This window comes from Ovis canadensis, chromosome 3 (genome assembly GCF_042477335.2).
Source record: "Ovis canadensis isolate MfBH-ARS-UI-01 breed Bighorn chromosome 3, ARS-UI_OviCan_v2, whole genome shotgun sequence".
NCBI classification, from domain to species: Eukaryota; Metazoa; Chordata; class Mammalia; order Artiodactyla; family Bovidae; genus Ovis; species Ovis canadensis.
In genome coordinates this window covers 125,181,669-125,197,967 of record NC_091247.1, presented here as the reverse complement: position 1 = coordinate 125,197,967, position 16,299 = coordinate 125,181,669, and positions in this window count along the sequence as shown.

The following is a 16,299-nucleotide window of genomic DNA, read 5'->3' as shown; positions in this document are numbered from 1 at the left end:
GCACCCCACTCCAGTGCTCTTGCCTGGAAAATCCCATGGATGTCTCGAAGAGTCGGACACGACTGAGTGACTTCACTTTCACTTTCCACTTTCACGCACTGGAGAAGGAAATGGCAACCCCTCCAGTGTTCTTGCCTGGAGAATCCCAGGGACTGGCGAGCCTGGTAGGCTGCCGTCTATGGGGTCGCATAGAGTCGGACATGACTGAAGCGACTTAGCAGTAGCAGCAGCAAGAGGCAGCACAATGGTAAAGAATATGCCTAACTGCAGGAGACACAAGAGACACAAGCTTGATCGATGGGTCAGGAAGATCCCCTGGAGAAGGTAGTGGCAACCCACTCCAGTATTCTTGCCTGGAAAATTCCACTGACAGAAGAGTCTGTTGGGCTACATTCCAGAGGGTCACAAAGAGTCAGACACGACTAAGCACACACACACACACACACAAGCTTATTTTTTGCACTTCTATTATGCCACTTGCTTTGTCACAATTAGGAAACCACATATGAAAGGAGATCACAATAAAGAAAACACAAATTATAAACAGGGAAAGAAAAAAAAAACCTGCCTGTCTATAGTTATTTAAAAAAAAAAAAATAGCTGTTGAAACAACAACATGATTCGAATTTTCACATATTTGATTGAAAGGATTATTTCTTAGGTGTTTTTTGTTTTTTTTTTTTTTGGCCATGCCATGTGACATGTGGGATCTTAGGGGATCAAAACTATTGCACCCTTCAGTGAAAGCACAGATTTTTAACCACTGGACTGCCAGGGGAATCTCAAGGTTATTACGTCTGATGAAACCTACAATGAACACAAGTATGCATTTTTGGCTTAAGTATAATTTGAAGTACTCATGGGAAAAAATTTGGAAATACCAAGGAAAAGTGAAAATATATACATACATTTACCCAGCATTAGGACTTCTAACAATTTACCCAGCAAACAGCAAAATACACAAGACAACAAAGATACACCCACAAGGAACTGGTAAGCATTTTTCTCCTGTTCCATCTACTGCCATAGTCCATGTACTTTCAGTACGGGTCATATCCTATCCTCCAAAAGCAGCATGTGACCCAAAATTGAATAATCAGAGACTCACTTTCCATGACCACAGCAACTGGTCAAGAGAAAAGCTCATGAATGAGTCACACCCAAACAGAGTAATTCTCACCAATTTTGCTTGAGGAAACAGAAGAGAGTATCTCTCTTTTCTGCAGGTTTCCTGGGACAAGACTCCCAGTCTGAAACTGCTGGCAGCCTTTCTGCCATCTTAAAATGAGATCCAGCTTAATGAGAGAAGCAGCCAAGAGGGGAAGCATACCAAAGGATGGAGAGAAACAGTTACATATGACATTAATTCAGATTCTAGAGCCAATTACGCTCAAAGTTAGCTCTTTTTGAACTGTAATGGCAAACAAATTTCCCTTTTAGTTTAAGCCAATTTTAATTGCGTTTTTATAACACTTGATAATCAAAAGCTCAATAAAGCATTTTAGCACATAAATGGGAAAAAAATCATCTCTGTAGAGAATTTTAATTATGACAATTGTGACACAATTAAATGGAATACTAAACAACTATTAAAGAGAATAAGATATTGCTATAGATATTTCTATAGACAGACACACAAGACAGACACATATCCATGATATAGCAAAGTTCTAGAAACAAAAGAATATTGCAGTACCGTTAAAAAATGTTAAAATCTACATACACACATATTTACACAGCCTTGAATAGAAAATGGCTGAAATAGTGAATAGTGGTTACTTTCATGATTTCTCCTTTAATGGCGTACCTTTATTTTACATTCATTTGTTTAAATATTTTACCATAAGAAATACTTATATTTATAATAAAGGTATATTATATATGTTTTTAAAAAGAAAGACATAGAAGCAGCAAGATAAGGAAGTACTATTTTTTCTAACCCAGTCAAGGTAAAATCAATCTACTAGAGAAGAGGAAGTAAGATCTAATATCATTTACCATTTCTTTCTCTGCTCAGGAATTAGTGATGTATATATCACACAATCATGGCAAATTGAAACAGAAAATGAGGAAAGATGTCAATGCATCAAGCCAAAATGGTTAATTTTTTTTTTCCTTACTGTAGTGGACATCATTGATGTGGTGTGTAGGACAGATTTTAAGGTGGTCCCCTTGATTCCATCCCTGTTGTTCTTTCCCTTGAGTATGACTTCCTTCTAACAGAATGTGGCAAATGTGACAGAATGTCACTCCCATGATTCTGTTGCCTTATATGGGATAGGGGGCTTCCCAGGTGGCGCAGTGGTGATAAATCCGCCTACCAATGCAGGAGAGGGAGACACAGGGGTGCAAGAGAACGGGGGTGAGTTCAATCCCTGGATCAGGAAGATCCACTGGAATAGGAAATGAGATCTCACTCCAATATTTTTGCCTGGAGAACTTCTTGGACAGAGGAGCTTGATGGGCTACAGTCCATGGGGTTGCAAAGCCGGACACGTCTGAGCACACACACACTCATATGGGAAAGGGGATGGAGTGGCACTTCTGTGACTGTTTAAGACTCAGTCAGCATAGTCAACTTATGCTCAAACCTCGGTAGCTCCCTCTCTGTCTCTTTCACTGGTTTCAAAAAAACAAGCTATTAATAACATGGATCCTATAGTCACAAGGAAATGATTACAACTACAAACAACAACTAAAAAAACCCCAGAAGCTGATTCTTTCTTAGTAGGCCTTTCAAATGAGAATCAGCTAAGCCATGCCTGAGCTCCTGACCCATAGAAATTGTCAGATGATAAATGTGTGTTGTCTTAAGTCACCACATTTGTGGTAATCTGTTACAAACAGCACAGAAAGTAACACGAATGAAACACCCTTGAAGTCTAATTTCCAGCAAAAATTTGAGATGCTTCTACTTTAAGATGAAAATCTCATTACATACCTGCTTGAAAACAGATCAATAAGAAAGCTAAATATTTTTAAATTGTATATTAATTAAAAGGATATAAATAGCAAGGAAAAAAGAAGACACTGGGGAAAAGTTACATTTTCTTTGTGGAATATATAAAACACATATTTGATGTGCTGGTTCCTGGCATAAAATTATATTCAAAATTATTTTTCAGAATTTCAAAGCCTAAAATATAAAATGGTACTTTCTACCAAAAAAAAAGATTCTTATACCCTTTACCAAAAAAGGGGTGATGGAAGAGGATAAAATAAATGTGTATACACAAAAGAGGTGTACGAATAGTTTGGTTTACATAAAAGTCATTTAACATAATTTAAATCCTTGGCTAATAAGTAATGCAAATTTTAAAAATTTGTAATAAATTTAATACATTGTGCTTGTATATGTAATATCTAAATTATTCCTCTAAAAAGCAACAACAAAAACTTATCTATAATTACAGATACATTTGAATGTGTTCTCTCTAATATTTAGTAAACTACAGACATACACACTGATTTTAAAACATAAGATCCTTCCCAATTTTGAATGGATTTTAATCTAAGTCAATCACCACACAAAGTCCCTCATAAAGAAATATTTTTATGTGAAATAATCTTCTTCAGTAGAGTTCACATAAATAAAGCTTCACAGACATTTTAGTAACTGTGGCAAAAAAAAAATGTGGATTGGGAATTTATTTTTTCTTATAGCTGTATACATTCTCTTCTTCTTGGATTGTCTGACTGGTATTTGGAGAATTTAAACAATTCTTTAAATAAAGGTAACAGAATCAGAGGTCAAAAGTTTCCAAGCATGGACTAAACCTAAATGGCAAGAAAAATATCAAAATGTATGCAAAAATATACAGAAATCTTACTGACCTCATAAAAGCAAAACATACCAGAAAATCACCTTAAGAAAACAAAGCTTATTTTGTCTTAGAAAAACTTATCAAAAAGTAGGTAATAATCACATCAGTCAGTCAGTTCAGTCACTCAGTTGTGTCTGACACTTTGCAACTCGATAGACTGCAGTATGCCAGGCTTCCCTGTCCATCACCAACTCCTAGAGCTTACTCAAACTCATGTCCATTGAGTCAGTGATACCATCCAACCACCTCATCCTCAATTATCCCTGTTTCCTCCCACCTTCAATTGATCCCAGCATCATGGTCTTTTCCAATGAGTCAGTTCTTTGTAGTAGGTGGCCAAAGTACTGGAGCTTACAGTTCAGTTCAGTTCAGTTGCTCAGTCATGTCAGACTCTTTGCGACCCCGTGAATCATAGCATGCCAGGCCTCCCTGTTCATCACCATCTCCCAGAGTTCACTCAGACTCATGTCCATCGAGTCTGTGATGCCATCCAGCCATCTCATCCTCTGGCGTCCCCTTCTCCTCCTGCCCCCAATCCCTCCCAGCATCAGAGTTTTTTCCAATGAGTCAACTCTTCACATGAGGTGGCCAAAGTACTGGAGTTTCAGCTTTAGCATCATTCCTTCCAAAGAAATCCCAGGACTGATCTCCTTCAGAATGGACTGGTTGGATCTCCTTGCAGTCCAAGGGACTCTCAAGAGTCTTCTCCAACACCACAGTTCAAAAGCATCAATTCTTCGGTGCTCAGCCTTCTTCACAGTCCAACTCTCACATCCATACATGACCACAGGAAAAACCATAGCCTTGACTAGATGGACCTTAGTCAGCAAAGTAATGTCTCTGCTTTGGAATATACTATCTAGGTTGGTCACAACTTTTCTTCCAAGGAGTAAGCATCTTTTAATTTCATGGCTGCAGTCACCATCTGCAGTGATTTTGGAGCCCAAGGAAATAAAGTCTGTCACTGTTTCCACTATTTCCCCATCTATTTGCCCTGAAGTGATGGGACCAGATGTCATGATCTTTGTTTATTGAAAGCTGAGTTTTAAGCCAGCTTTTTCACTCTACTCTTTCAATTTCATCGAGAGGCTCTTCAGTTCCTCTTCAATTTCAGCCATAAAGATGGTGTCATCTGCATATTTTAGGTTATTATTATTTCACCCAGGGATCTTGATTCCAGCTTGTGCTTCATCCAGCCTGGCATTTCTCATGATGTACTCAACATATAAGTTAAATAAGCAATATATAGCCTTGACATATTCCTTTACCAATTTTTAACCCATCCATTATTGCATGTCCAGCTCTAACTGTTGCTTCTTGACCTGCATACAGATTTCTCAGGAGACAGTTAAGGTGGTCTGGTATTCCCATCTCTTTAGAATATGCAGTTTGTTGTGATATTCACAGTCAAAGGCTTTGGCATAGTCAATAAAGCTGATGCTTTTATGGAACACTCTTGCTTTTTCTATGATTCAGCAGACGTTGGCAATTTGATTTCTTGTTCCTCTGCCTTTTCTAAATCCAATATGAACACCTGAAAGTTCTCAGTTTGTGTATTGTTGAAGCCTAGTCTAGCAAAGTTTCAGCATTACTTTGCTAACATGTGAGATGAGTACAATTGTGCAGTATTTTGAACATTCTTTGGCATTACCTTTAGTTGGAATTGGAATGAAAACTGACCTTTTCCAGTCCTATGGCCACTGCTGGCATATTGAGTGCAACACTTTAACAGCATCATCTTTGAAGATTTGAAACAGCTCAGCCAGAATTCCAACACCTCCATTAGCATTGTTCATTGTGATGCTTCCTAAGTCCCACTTGACTTAGGACTCCAGGGGGTCTGTCTCTAGGTGAGTGATTGCACAATTGTGGTTATCTGGGTCATGAAAATCTTCTTCTTCTTCTTTTTTTTTTTTGTTTGTATAGTTCTTCTGTGTATTCTTGCCACCTCTTAATATCTTCTGCTTCTGTTAGGTCCATACCATTTCTGTCCTTTATTGAGCCCATCTTTGCATGAAATGTTCCCTTGGTATCTCTAACTTTCTTGAAGAGATTTACAGTCTTTACCATTCTATTGTTTTCCTCTATTTCTTTGCATTTATCACTTAGGAAGGCTTTGTCTCTCCTTGCTATTCTTTGGAACTCTGCATTCAGATGGATAGATTTTTCCTTTTCTCCTTTGCCTTCAGCTTCTCTTCTTTTCTCAGCTATTTGTAAGGCCTCCTCAAACAACCATTTTGGCTTTTTGCATTTCTTTTTCTTGGGGATGGTTTTGATCACTACCTCTTGTACAATGTCATGAACCTCTGTTCATAGTTCTTCAGGTACTTTGTCTATCAGATCTAATCCCTTGAATCTATGTGTCACTTCCACTTTATAATTGTAATGGATTTGATTTAGATCATACCTGAATGATCTGGCTTAAAACTCAACATTTAGAAAACTAAGATCATAGCCTATGGTCCCATCACTTAATGGCAAATAGATAGGGAAAGAGTGGAAACAGTGACAGGCTTTATTTTCTCGAGCTCCAAAATCATTGCATATGGTGACTGCAGCCATGAAATTAAGAGGAGCAAGCGCTCCTTGGAAGGAAAGTTATGATCAACCTAGACAGCGTATTAAAAGCAGAGACATTACTTTGACAACAAAGCGTCATCTAGTCAAAGCTATGTTTTTTCTAGCAGTCATGTATAGATGTGAGAGTTGGACTATAAAGAAATCTGAGCACCAAAGAATTGATGCCTTTGAACTGTAGTGTTGGATAAGACACTTGAGAGTCCCTTGGACAGCAAGGAGATCAAGCCAGTCCATCCTAAAGAAATGAGTCCTGAATATTCATTGGAAGGACTGATGCTGAAGCTGAAGCTCAAACACTTTGGCCACCTGATGCAAAGAACTGACTCATTGGCCACCTGATGTGAAGAAGTGACTCATTTGAAAAGACCCTCATGCTGGGAAAGATGAAGGTGGGAGGAGAAGAGGATGACAGAGGATGAGATGCTTGGATGGCATCAACAACTCAATGGACATGAGTCTGAGTAAACTCCAGGAGTTGGTGATAGACAAGAAGGCCTGGAGTGCTGCAGTCCATGGGGTCGCAAAGAATCAGACACAACTAAGTGAATGAACTGACTGACTGACTGGTCTAGTGGTTTTATGTAGTTTCTTCTATTTAAGTCTAAGTTTTTCTACAAGGAGTCCATGATCTGGGCCACAGTCAGCTCCCGGTCTTGTTTTTGCTGACTGTATAGAGCTTCTCCATCTTTGGCTGCAAAGAATATAATCCATCTGATTTTGGTATTGACCATTTGGTGATGTCCATGTGTAGAGTTGTCTCTTGTGTTGCTGGAAGAGGATGTTTGCTATGACCAGTGTGTTCTCTTGGAAAAACCGTTAGCCTTTGCCCTGCTTCATTTTGTACTTCAAGGCCAAACTTGTTTGTTACTTCAGGGGTCACTTGACTTCCTACATTTGCATTTCATGTGATGAAAAGCGTATCTTTTTTTTTTTGTTTGTTTGGTGTTAGTTCTAGAAGGTCTTGTGGGTCTTCACAGAACCATTCGACTTCAGCTTCTTCAGCATTAGTGGTTGGGGCATAGACTTGGATTACTGTGATATTGAATGGCTTACCTTGGAAACGAACAGAGATCATTCTGTCATTTTTGAGACTGCATCCAAGTACTGCATTTTGGACTCTTTTTTGACTATGGTGGCTACTCCATTTCTTCTAAAGGATTCTTGCCCACAGTAGTAGATTTAATGGTCATCTGAATTAAATTCACCTATTCCAGTCCACTTTAGTTCACTGATTCCTAAAATGTCAATGTTCACTCTTGCCATCTCCTGTTGACTACTTTCAATTTACCTTGATTCATGAACTTAACATTCCAGGTTCCTATGCCTTATGGCTTTTTACTGCTGCTGCTGCTAAGTTGCCTCAGTCATGTCCGACTCTGTGTGACCCCACAGACGGCAGCCCACCAGGCTCCCCCATCCCTCGGATTCTCCATGGCTCTTTACAGCATCGGAATTTACTTCCATCACCAGTCACATCCACAACTGGGTGTTTTTTTTGCTTTGGCTCTTTCTCTTCATTCTTTCTGGAGTTATTTCTCCACTCTTTTCCAGTAGCATATTGGGCACCTAACTGATCTGGGGAGTTCATCTTCAGCATCATATCTTTTTGTCTTCATACTGTTCATAGGGTTTCATGACAAGGATACTGAAGAGGATTGCCGTTCCCTTCTCCAGTGGACCACATTTTGTCAGAACCCTCCACCATGACCCATCCATCTTGGGTGGCCCTAAACAGCATGGCTCAGAGTTTCATCAAGCTAGACAAGGCTTTGTTCCATGTGATCAGTTTGATTAGTTTTCTGTGATTGTGGTTAGCATTCTGTCTGCCCTCTGATGGATAAGAGGCTTATAGAAGCTTCCTGATGGGACAGACTGGCTGTGGGGACATATGGGTTTTCTTCTGATGGGCAGAGCCATGCTCAGTAAACCTTTAATCCAATGTTCTGTTGATGGGTGGGTCTGTGTTCCTCCCTGTTGTTTGACCTGAGACCAAACTAAGGTAGGGGTAATGGAGACCTCCTTCAAAAGGAGTTATGCCAACACTGTTGTATTCAGTGCCTCGACCCACACCTCTGCCAGAGACTCCTGGACACTCACAGGCAAGTCTGACTCAGTCTCTTACGGGGTCAGTGCTCCCTTCTCTTGGCTCCTGGTGTGTACAGTTTTGTTTGGGTTCCCCCAAAATATTTCCCCATTCAGGTGTAAGTGCTGTAATCAAATGTCACTGGCCTCCAAAGCCAAATCCCTGGGGGATCTCAGCCTCTTTGCCAGATGCCCAGGTTGGGAAATCTGTTGTACATACTAGAACTTTCATAACAGTGTAAGAACTTCTTTGGTGTAACTGTTCTCTGGTTTGTGGGTCGTCTGCTCAGTGATTCTATGATGGGGCTAATGGTGACACATAAACTAACCTGACTTAAAAATTTTGTTTTAAAAAAAGCTATTTCCATAGAATGAATAGTATCAGTCCAAGGGGGAAAAAAAAAGAATGCCCTGTTCAAAATGATAAAAATGGAGAAATAGATAGTGGCCAGTCTAATTTAGGAAATGGAACCCAGTCAAATGGAAAGATTGAGAATCAAAATATTTTAAAAATCTAACTAATGCAGTGTATAAACATTTTAGAATAAAGTGGAGAATTGAAGTCATTATCTGGATAACTAAAGCTTAAAACGGACAAGGCCATGGCAACCCACTCCAGTACTCTTGCCTGGAAAATCCCATGGACAAAGAAGCCTAGAGGCTGCAGTCCATGAGGTTGCAAAGAAGTGGACATGACTGAGCTGCTTCAGTTTTACTTTTCACTTTCATAACATTGGAGAAGAAAATGGCAACCCACTCCACTGTTCTTGCCTGGAGAATCCCAGAGACGGTGGAGCCTGGTGGGCTGCCGTCTATGGGGTCGCACAGAGTCGGACATGACTGAAGTGACAGCAGCAGCAGCAGCAAAGCACAAAAATGTAAACGTGTCTGTTTCTCTATTTAGGTATTTCAGGGAAAGGTTTACTTGGAATGTTCATTCTATGTGACTGCACAGCAGTCATGAATTAGCACTTCTCCACCAAAAAGGCTGAGTAATGACTTTACTCAAAGATTGAGAGTAAGTAAAGAGAACATAGATTCATAAATATCTTAAACTTCATACTTCACATAGCTTCATAGGCCTTTGAAAGCCTTCTAAGAAATTGAGGCTCATCCTAAGGCTAAAAGAAGCCATCCATACAGCCATAACTGTATTTGAAAAAATGTACTTTGGATACAGCATGGAGAATTTGTCAGAACAAAGGAGGAAGGCAATAATATAGATGCCGCAATAACAGAAGGTGAATGTGCTACGTGTTTTGTTCTGTAATTCAACTTCTTTCTCTGTCTCCTTTTCTCTTTGTTTATATTTTCAGTTCAAGTGTCATTCTTTCTAAGCAACAACTTCGTAAATTCCAACCTATTCTGTAAAGTCATCCATCCCTGCTTTTGTGCCCCGTTAAACTCAGAATACATTTCTACCCTCTTACATAAACCATTGAATTGTGTACTTATTTACTTCCATTCTTATCCTGGCCAGTGAATTCTTAATGAAAGTTATTTTTGTTTCCAGGATCTAACACAATGTTTGGACTTGTGCTTATCAACAAAGCTCTGACTGACATAAGAAACAGTTTGGTACTATTTTCCATATCTTCCCTAAAGACCACTCTCAAAAAGACATTTTGAAAATAGCCATTTTGGTAAGTACTACTCAGTTACTTTAACAGCACTACAATTAAAGTTGTTTAAGGAAGATATCTTGTCCGTTGTTCATACCACATCCCCTGGGCCTAAACTAATGTCTGGCATACAGTAGGCACTCAATAAATATTTAAAGAATAAATAAAAGAAAAACTTTTTAAATTCAAGTTTCAGCTTTCTCCTTCATTTGAAAAGGGTTATCCACCACTGGTATATGTAAAAAACATAATTCATGTCTACTTTTAGGGTCTTCAATTATTTACCTACCATAAATTGGAAACATTGACTAAGATAACCATCAGTAATGATGGTTCAGCATCTGAAGGGTTACTGTAGAGTGATTCTCTCCTGCCATAAAGTCTTAAAAATGGAAAAATGGTAGACCTGATACTCTAGCTGCCTTGGTCCAAAAGAAATGCATTCATAAATATTAACCCTTCCAAAGGGGAATTGTACTGTAGATGCACCTTGTTTCCTTGACCTTGATCACCGTTTTTCATTCAATATATTCTTGCTATATTTTCAAACCTGACTAGTGCAAATTCAACATCCTTTATGTAAATTATGTCCTTTATGCTATTTGGTTTGTCATTTGCCACCCTATCTCCCCAGGCCATATGTGGATCTTAGCAAGTAATACATTCTCCAAAGTCCCAAAAGTTCATTGCTTGTTCTAGAGCAATAGTGGGAGGGAGTGTGGAGAAGAATGGATTTTGGCAATCGGACTAGTCTCCTTCCAGAACTCTGTGTCCCCCTCCCTTTCCCTTCTCCCCATCTTCTCTCTCTCTCTCACACACACACACACACACACACACACACACACACACAAAACCATATGGCTCTGAAAGAAAACACAGTCCATGTTCTAAAGCTAACCAATCAAGGTCTGTAGAGAACACACACCTGAAAAACCCCAGCAACAATGACAACATCACTACAATATTATGCAGACCCCACTCCTCCTCATCTGTATTATTAATAGTTTCCTGGGGCTGATGTAACAAATTACCAGAAAATGCATGATCTCAAGCAACAGGATTTATTCTCTCAAAGTTCTAGAAGGTGAAAGTCTGACATCAAGATATCAGCAAGGCCATGCTCTCTGAAGGTCCTAGGGAAAATCTTTTCTTAAAGGTTCTAGGGAAATTCTCTTCCTACCTTGCTCTTGGCAATCTTTGATTCCTAGTTTGTAGAGTCATCACTCAAATCTATGCCTCCCTTGTCACACAGTGTCTTTCCCTCTGTGTGGATTTGTCTTTATATTTCACACCCCTCTTTTTATAAGGACACTAATCATATTGGGTAAAGGACCCATCCTAATCCAGGGTGACCTCATCTTAGATAATTATATCCTCAAAAATCCTATTTTGAAATAAAGTCAATTCTAAACTTCTGGAAAGATATGAATTTGGTGGCGAGGAGGGTCCTACTCAAGTTAGTACACCACTTTGGATAAACCTCTGGCTAAGCTATGCTCTGGACATGGTACTGACCTGTAATAGCAAATGGAATCATTACTAGAATCTTCTATTACAACAATATACAGAAGCTTTAAAATCATAGCATTAATTTTTCTGAATTCAATATGAAGCTAGTATCTTCTTACTGTGAAAGTCTGATACTATATGTAGGTGATAACATTCATGGAAAGTTCATAATTTTTTCACATGGAGGCTGTTGCAAAGCTCCCTCTTTTAATACATAGTCTGTCTATCACTTCTCTCTTAGCAGCTTCAATATAATTTTTTTAAAATAGTTGTCCATATGTCTGTAACAACTGCACTAAAGGAAATTTAGTAAAAGGCATGGTTTTCCTTTATAACATCAATTATAAATAAAACATGAATGATCAAATCTACACTATCCCCAGCTTCCTGCCCCATGAGCAGTCTGGATAAAACACTCAACACATTATTTCTACCTGTGCTAATTACAATAGTGATTTTCATACATTTACTTATAAAGACACTATTTCCTTTCATTTTTTCTCTAGCTTTAAGAAAGATTCAGATGCCCATGTATAAATACTTTATATATAATGAATAAGACTGCTGCTGCCTTCTATCAGTTTTTCCTCATTTATTCTCCCTCATCTCTTTCCTTGATCATATCAATTCTTAATCTTAAACTCTGTGATTGTTTCCCTTAGACAAAGAAAATGGACATTTTCATAATATTTTAGGAGCAAATAGGGTTTATTAGAGATAACTGAAGACACGTCTCTGTTTTATTTCCATTACTCGGATGACACCTGCAGTCATGAGGATCACATTGACTATGAAATAATGCTTTTGTTTTTCTGAGGAGGAGCTCAAATTCCATTTCTGATCATAAGCTAGTTTGCGGTACACTCTCTTATAAACATATACAGATTTCAGGTTATTTTCCCTTAACCTTGCTCATATATAGATTTTATGAAACTGCTGTTTCCCCTGCCTTGGGAGCTCTTCCTGCAGCTGTACACTAATTAAAAGGGCATTTTGTTAAGCAGTGGGAGTCCAGAACATATGGAGATTGGAAGCATTTGTGGTCTTGCCCTTTTCCCAGATTAGGTTAAGTAAATCTGGGCCCAGCAGCAGCAGAGGAGGACTCTACCATTTATTCTTATCTTTGTAGGAAAGTGCCTGTTCATCCCTGTTTTCTGTCACTAAGCTAATTCTCTATCCATGACTAACCAATTCCTCCCTGGATTCATTGCAATTTCACAGTAATTCACATTCCTAGAAAATAGCCCTTGATGAGGAACTTTGCCAAAATCCAAATGAAGTCTAAATAACACATATTCCCTAGCCCTCACTAATTCATTATTTTAGTTACCCATTCAAAGATCTTTAATAGTCAAGCATGATTTTATTTTATAAAAACCACGTTCATTTCCTAATAGAAGGGCATATTTATTTATTCTTTCAGCACTGTTACTTTTTATCATAGATTCTACTGGTTTATTGGCTCCCAACTTTGTACCAGATAAAACATAAATAGTCCTAGAGAATTGTTTACATTTAAAATGTTAATAGAGATTTTAAATTATATGTGTATGTTACTAGATATTATTCACATAAAGCTTATAAAAAGATATTTCAAGAAAGAAAAGTAAGATAGCCCCATAGTTTCCTCAGTCAAAACCAAGGAATGAAAAAAACTAACTAAATAAAATATTCATTGCTGGGAGCCAGTGTGAGAAACTCTGCCTATGGCAAAGGTCATGAGGAAAGAGGCTTGGCATACGCAAAGGGGTGATCAAGCCTCAGGAAACCCCCTGTTCCCGAGCATCTACCCCCAAAACCAGAGTCTATCTACTTTACTGTTTCATGCTCCCGCCTACACCTCTGACTTTATGGGGGGCTGTTCCCCACTGGTTCTCTCAGAGAAGGAGCAAACATGCAGCTCCAAGTCAATAAAAATTCCTGGGCATGACAAGAGTGTTTCAACTTATGAACTCCTCTGAAGGTTATCTAGCCTGCCTGTATAGGTTCGTCCAGCCACATGTGATTGTTTACAGCCTCCCAACCTGAGAGGCATGAGAAGTTTTAGACTTACTAAAGGCAGATTCTTTTGGGAAATTAGAAATTATTAGTATAGTGGGTTGGTTAGGAATTATATTGATGAAGGGTTTTTCATTTGTTGTGCCAATAATTGCTGCTAATTCCCTGCCCTTGGGGTGACAAGGGTGTCTCAGGTCAAACTTCTCTGCTGGCAAACTAGTTTGTGTACAGGATTATCCATACTCCTGCCACTACACACATGATGTTTACTACCTCTCAACCATAAACAGCACAGAGAGTTTGGAGTATTTTGAAAGTCTTAATTAGCATAGGGCTTTTCTCATTGTTGAGTCAATGTTTGCTGCCAGGCCTCCATATCCTTAGGCACCTGGGAATATATTAATCAATGTATTTGGAATATAGAAAAGGAAATATAGTAGTTTTTAAGGTTAGCAATACTAGACTTTTTGAGTTAATGAATTTTCTCTTTTGTAATAGATCACTGTACTTTGTTATAAATCACTGTGTCCTTGCTATGTAAAAATGTAACTTTATCACTATCTTAAGACTAAACAGATCTTAAGGGGAACACTGGTGAAAGGATTTTCATTTGTTGAGCTGATGTTTGCTGCTAAATCTCCATATTCCCTGCCCTTATAATGAATATAACTAGCATATAGGAGAAATAAGTATTAACATTTAAGCATATAGGAGAAATAAGTATTAACCTTTAAGATTAATTATGTTAAATTTGGGTTAAATAAATTCCTTTCTTGATTGTAACTCACTACACCCTCACCCTATAGGAATGCAACTTTATTTGGAGGGCGGTGCCTGGTTTAAGAAAAAACACCCTTGGAAAAAATAAGTTTTTTGGTTATCAGAAAGAAAGGGTCGTAAAATGTCAGCAGGCCTCATGGCCAGAAGTTGATGTAAAACGCCTAAGATCTCTTTTTATGTAAAGCACCTGATTTTGATAAAGGTCAGGACTGCTGACCCCCACATGACTCATATTCATCCCTATGTATAATAAAAAGTATATAAGCAAACCCAAAAATAAAGAAAGTGGATCAGTTTCTGGAAAGACTGATTCCCCCATGTTGTTCTTTCTTGCTCCCCGTTTTTCTGGCTGAATTCCCATCTGGAGCGTGGGTACTCACCATGTCTACTTACTTGTCCTGGCTTTCAAGCCCACATGAGAAGGAGCCCAAGGAGGGGCACCTTCTGATATTCAAGTGGCTCCGGTGGCCCAACATAGATGGTGCAAATTCCTTGTCTTGGAATTTTATTGCTATCCCATGTAAACCAAGTTATTCAGCCTTTTTCTCTCCTACTATTTTTTGGCTGAATTCCCATCTGGTGCATGGGTACCCACCAAGCCTGCTAATTTTGCCTGGGCTTCTAAGATCAGATCGGGGGGGCCTCAGTGCCTCCTCTCCTTCAGGAGAACGGGAAGACACCTGCGGCCTATGTAGATGGTGATTGGTATTCCATGTAAACCAAGTTATTCAGCCTCGTTTTCTCTGCTACTTTTCTAATCCCTCTCTATCTGTAATTAAATAAGTTATTTCCAAGGACACTGACTCCGTCCCCATCTTCGAATCACCCTGGATCCACCGGGGCTGGACCCCAGCAGTTCATGACAACATAGATTGTTCAGAGACAGAACTGAAAGACAGAACCATCACTACTAAGAATAAATTCCCAAAGACTAGTGATATTCAAGTATATAGGATAGATAAAGCATCCCAGAAGATGGAGAAAGTGAGAATGAGAGAAAGAAAGAAAAGAGTAATAAAATGAACCAAGATCTGATGCTGTAAAGAGCAATATTGCATAGGAACCTGGAATGTCAGGTCCACAAATCAAATTGGAAGTGGTCAAACAAGAGATGGCAAGGGTGAATGTTGACATTCTAGGAATCAGCGAACTAAAATGGACTGGAATCGGTGAATTTAACACAGATGACCATTATATCTACTACTGCGGGCAGGAATCCCTCAGAGGAAATGGAGTAGCCATTATGGTCAACAAAAGTCTGAAATGCAGTACTTGGATGCAATCTCAAAAATGACAGAATGATCTCTGTTCGTCTCCAAGGCAAAGCATTCATTATCACAGTTATCCAAGTCTATGCCCCAACCAGCAATGCTGAAGAAGCTGAAGTTGAATGGTTCTATGAAGACCTACAAGACCCTTTAGAACTAACACACAAAAAAGATGCCCTTTTCATTATAGGGGACTGGAATGCAAAAGTAGGAAGTCAAGAAACACCTGGAGTAACAGGCAAATTTGGCCTTGGAATACGGAATGAAGCAGGGCAAAGACTAATACAGTTTTGCCAAGAAAATGCACTGGTCATAGCAAACACCCTCTTCCAACAACACAAGAGAAGACTCTACACATGGACATCACCAGATGGTCAACACCAAAATCAGATTGATTATATTCTTTGCAGCCAAAGATGGAGAAGCTCTATACAGTCAAAAAAACAAGACTGGGAGCTGACTGTGGCTCAGATCATGAACTCCTTATTACCAAATTCAGAGTCAAATTGAAGAAAATAGGGAAAACCGCTAGACCATTCAGGTATGACCTAAATCAACTCCCTCCCTTATGATTATACAGTGGAAGTGAGAAATAGATTTAAGGGACTAGATCTGATAGATAGAGTGCCTGGTGAA